Source organism: Lynx canadensis, chromosome A1, assembly GCF_007474595.2.
Source record: "Lynx canadensis isolate LIC74 chromosome A1, mLynCan4.pri.v2, whole genome shotgun sequence".
Taxonomy (NCBI): domain Eukaryota; kingdom Metazoa; phylum Chordata; class Mammalia; order Carnivora; family Felidae; genus Lynx; species Lynx canadensis.
In genome coordinates this window covers 179,871,408-179,876,881 of record NC_044303.2, presented here as the reverse complement: position 1 = coordinate 179,876,881, position 5,474 = coordinate 179,871,408, and the positions used below count along the sequence as shown (strand labels likewise).

Below are 5,474 nucleotides of genomic sequence, written 5' to 3'. Positions count from 1 at the left end.
AGATAAACACAAGCTGCTAGTCTTTGATCGTACAACAAGAAGGCCTGGACGATGAGAACCCTTTTTTTCTGGATTGGTTCTATGAATGCTTTTTCCCTGAAGTCAGGAAGTACTTTGCCAGTAAGGGACTGCTTTTTAAGTTCTTTTTATATTGGACAGTGTTCCTGGCCACTCAGAACTCCATGGCTTCAACATTGAAAGCAATTAAGTATTCTATTTGCCCCCAAACACAAATTCTCTAATTCAGCCTATAGATCAGGTTATCATAAGGACCTTTAAAGCTGTTTACACATGGTACCTCATGGAAAGAAATGTCAAACTATGGAAGAGAACCCCGATAGAGAGAATATCATGAAAATCTGGAAGGATTACACCATTAGAGATGCTATCCTTGTTACATAAAAAGCTGTGAAAGCCATTAAAGCCTGAAACAATAAATTCCTGCTAGAGAATACTGTGTCCAGATGTTGTGCATGACTTCACAGCATTCACAACAGAGTCAATCAAGGAAATCATGAAAGAGATTGTGGATATGACAAAAAAGGTGGGAGGTGAAGGGTTTCAAGACATGGATCTTGGAGAAATTCAAGAGCTAACAGACACCACACCAAAGGAATGAACAGAAGACAATTTGATGGAGATGAGTGCTTCTAAACCAGTGCCAGACAATGAGGAAAGGAAGCAGAAGCAGTGCCAGAAAACAAACTGACATTAGACAATCTGGCAGAAGGATTCTGATTATTTAAGACTGCTTTTGACTTCTTTTACAACATAGACCTTTCTATGAAACAGGCACTGAAACTAAAGCAAACGGTGGAAGAATTGGCACTATATAGAAATATTTTTAGAGAAATGATAAAGCAAAAAGTCAGAAATTACAATGTATTTCTGTAAAGTTATAGCCAGTGTGCCTTCTGCTTCTGCCTTCCCTTGCACTTCTTCCACCTTTTCCACCTCTGCCACCACAGACACAGCAAGACCAACCCCTCCTCTTCCTCTGTCCCCTCAGCCTATTCGACGTGAAAATTGTAATGCCCGAAGTTCCGAAACCTCCCACAAAAGACCACCAGAGTCATAAGTCAAAGCCAAGCAGCAAGAGTCGTTTATTGCAGGTTCGAACCTGGACCTCCGCTCACTCATTGCCGGTGACGCTAAGAGGCAAGGCCGACCGATCGGGACCAACACTCTTGATAAGAGTGTAGCTGACCGATCGGGACCAACACTCCTAATAAGAGTGTGGCTGACCGATCGGGACCAACACTCCTAATAAGAGTGTGGCTCTGAACAGCCGGGGTACAGAGTTTTTAAAGCCGATCACATCGTTTTATCATTATCTGGGAACAGAACAGAGAAACAGTTTCTAGATGAGTTAGAAATAGTTGCCAGATGAGTCAGAAACAGTTACCGAATGAGGTGATTATTTTAGACTTTCTGCCGCTAAGCTGCAACCACTGGATCTCCTTGACCTTGTCTCTGATGCTCTTTTTTGAGCTTTTGTTTTCTTCATTGGTAAAGCCTGATTCACAAGAGTATGAAGTATGATTTACAAGAGTAAAAGCAAGGTTGTTATCTTTTGACCTTCAGTGTCAGAACAAAGTTATCTTTCAAGCTAAGCGTTAGCCCTACAGTACAATTTAACCCTTACAAAAATGACAAGGATGAAGACCTTTATGATGATCCACTTTCATTTAGTGAATAGTAGGTAATCATCACACCATGCAGTTAATAAATGTACCTGTTGTGTATCCCTGTGTGTGTCTTCATGTGAAAAACTAACAACTGTATGGCAAGAACTGTAAGAGACATTTTGTGTCATCATCACCGCCTAAGTATCATGCAAAACATTGTGTGCAAGACTTGTATGGAAATGGATAGTCTATCCTTACATAGGCGTAAGGTGAGTGACATTTAATATAAGATTAATGATTTTTGTTTTCTTACTGTTTTATAACTTTTCTTTCCAATAATTATATTACTATACAGTATGCCTGCTCTCTCTCTCTCCCTAATTAGAGAAACTGTGTATCATTACAGGTAAGTGTGTTGTTAGAAAATGTTAGCAATGTTTCCAATACAGTATTATGAATATGACTATAATACTCTATGCAATAGAATTTTTATAACTATTCATTCATTGGTATGTAGATTAGGCTACCCTTAAGTGATCATATTGATTACACTAGGCTACCATAAGGCAATCATATTACTGCTTCTTTATTATCAATGCATGAATTACCATACCTATAAATAAACATTTTTCACATTGCTTTTCCAGTTTTGATGTCCAGGGTTACTAATACACAGAACATCTATAGTGTTTTGTATCATACAAGACAATATTGAAATAGATACTGACAGACAATCCATCTTGTAAATTTAAAGTATCAATAAATAGAGTACCGTAAATTTATTTTCTCTACCTTATGACTTTTTTAATAATGTTTTCTTTTTTCTAGCTTACTTTATTGTAAGAATACCATATATAATAAATATAACATACAAAATATATGTTAATCGACTGTTTATGTCATTGGTAAGGCTTTTGGTCAATAGTAGGCTATTGGTAGTTAAGTTTTGGGGGGGTCGAGGTTATATATGGATTTTCAACTCTGTAGGGGTCAGCATCCCTAACCCCTGCATTGTTCAAGGGTCAACTGTATATACTTCAGAAAATAAAGTAAGAAGACGATCAAGTAAAGATGCAATAAGAATAGTGAAAACAATTCTGAACAAGTGAATGTCTACGGTGTTTTAACATTCTGAGTTTCTAAGGAAAAGGGAAACAGGACTTCTCAGTCTATGGTCATAGGTCTAACACAAGCACAGGACTAAGACATGGCAAGCAAGATAGCTAGTACCAAAAAACTGAAGAAGGCACTGATTTTTAGGGCCATGACTCACACAATCCTTAGATATGGCCCTGGTCTAATATTACATTGAAAACATTCCAGGGCTTGCTTCGTCAGCACATTTACTAAAACTGGCACAATACAGAGAAAATTAGCATGGCCCCTGCTCAAGGATGACATGCAAATTTTTGAAGTGTCTGTATTTTTAAAGGTAGTAGTAGACCTGTCCACTGAAACTTGGCAGGCCAGAAGGGAGTGGCAGGAAATATTCAATGTGCTGAATGGGAAAAATAGGCAGCCAAGAATCCTTTATCCAGCAAATCTGTCATTCGTAATACAAGGAGAGATAAAGTCTTTCCCAGATAAACAAAACTGAAGGAGTTCATGGCCATTAAACCAGCCCTGCAAGAGATCCTAAGGGGGACTCTGTGAGTGGAATGTTGCAAAGACTACAAACGTCCAGAGACATCACCACAAGCATGAAACCTAGAGATAACACAATGACACTAAATCTATATCTTACAATAATAATGCTGAATGCCAACAGACTAAATGCTTCAATCAAAAGACACAAGGTATCAGAATGGATAAAAAATAAGATCCATCTATGCTGTCCACAACAGACCCATTTTAGACCTGAGGACACCTTCAGATTGAAAGTGACGGGATGAACAACCATCTATCATGCTACTGGAAATCAAAAGAAAGCTGGAGTATCCATAGTTATATCAGACAAAATAGATTTTAAACTAACTGTAACAAGAGATGAAGATGGGCATTATATCATAATTATGGGGTCTATCCATCAAGAAGAGCTAGCAATTATAAATGTTTATGCACCCAATTGGGAACACCCAAATATATACATCATTCACAAACATAAGCAATTTTATTGATAAGAATATCATAATTACAGGTAACTTTAATACTGCACTTACAGCAGGGGACAGATCATCTAGACAGAAATCAATAAAGAAACAATGGCCCTGAATGATACACTGGACCAGATGGACTTGGCAGATATATTCATCCAAAAGCAGAATACATATTCTTCTCGAGTGCACATGGAACATTCTCCAAGACAGATCATATACTGGCTCACAAAACAGCCCTTAATAAATATAAAAGAATTGAGACCATATAATGCATATTTACAAACCACAATGTTATGAAACTTGAAATCAACTACAGGAAACAGTTTGGAAAACCTCCAAATGCATGGAGATCAAAAGAACATCCTGGTAAAGAATGAATGGGTCAACCAGGCAATTAAAGAAGAAATAAAAAAAAAAATATGGAAGCAAATGAAAATGAAAGCATGACAATCCAAAACTTTAGGATGCAGCAAAGGCAGTCCCAAGAGGAATATACATTGCAATCAAGGCCTATTTCAAGAAACAAGAAAAATACAAAATATAACAGCACATCTAAAGGAACTAGGAGCAGAAGAGCAAAGAAACCCTAAGGCCAGCAGAGGAAGAAAAATAATAAAGATTAGAGCATGGGAATGCAAGCTGCTGCAGCCACTCTGGAAAACAGTATGGAGGTTCCTCAAAAAACTAAAATTAGAACTACCCTACGACCCAGCAATTGCACTACTAGGCATTTATCCAAGGGATATAGGTGTGCTGTTTTGAAGGGACACATGCACCCCAATGTTTATAGCAGCACTATCAACAATAGCCAAAGTATGGAAAGAGCCCAAATGTAGATCGATGGATAAATGGATAAAGAAGATGTGGTATATATATATACACAATGGAGTATTACTTGGCAATCAAAAAGAATGAAATCTTGCCATTTGCAACTACGTGGATGGAACTGGAGGGTATTATGCTAAGTGAAATTAGTCAGTCAGAGAAAGACAAATATCATATGGCTTCACTCATATGAGGACTTTAAGAGACAAAACAGATGCACATAAGGGAAGGGAAACAAAAATAATATAAAAACAGGGAGGGGGATAAAATATAAGAGACTCATAAATATGGAGAACAAACTGAAGGTTACTGAAGGGGTTGTGGAAGGGGGGATGTGCTAAATGGGTAAGGGGCACTAAGGAATCTACTCCTGAAATCATTGTTGCACTATATGCTAACTAATTTGGATATAAATTATTAAAAAAAAAAAAAGATTAGAGCAGAAATAAACAATATAGAATCCAAAAAAAAAACCCACCAATTAAACAGATCAATGAAACAAAGAGCTGGTTTTGAAAAAATAAACAAAGTTGATAAACCCCTAGCCAGACTTCTCAAAAAGAAATGAGAGAGGACCCAAATAGATAAAATCACAAATGAAATAGGACATATCACAACCAACACCACAGAAATACAAACAATTATCAGAGAATACTACAGAAAATTATATGCCAACAAACTGGACAACCTCAAAGAAATGACAAATTCCTAGACACCCACACACTACCAAAACTCAAATGGGAAGAAATAGAAAATTTGAACAGACCCATAACCAGCAAAGAAATTTAATCAGTTATCAAAAATCTCCCAACGAATAAGAGTCTTGGGCCAAATGGCTTCCCAGGGGAATTCTACTGAACATTTAGAGAAGAGCTAATACCTATCCTTCTCAAGCTGTTCCAAAAAATATAAATGGAAAGAAAGC

At 37.2% G+C, this 5,474-nt stretch overlaps 1 non-coding gene across 1 annotated transcript; it reads left to right on the top strand.

Moving 5' to 3' along the window:
* The first annotated feature begins 2,950 nt into the window (after nt 1-2,950).
* Nucleotides 2,951-3,057, top strand: LOC115526219. Its single transcript, XR_003972574.1, has one exon. It is a non-coding gene; the product is annotated as a U6 spliceosomal RNA (small nuclear RNA).
* The last annotated feature ends 2,417 nt before the right edge of the window (nt 3,058-5,474 follow it).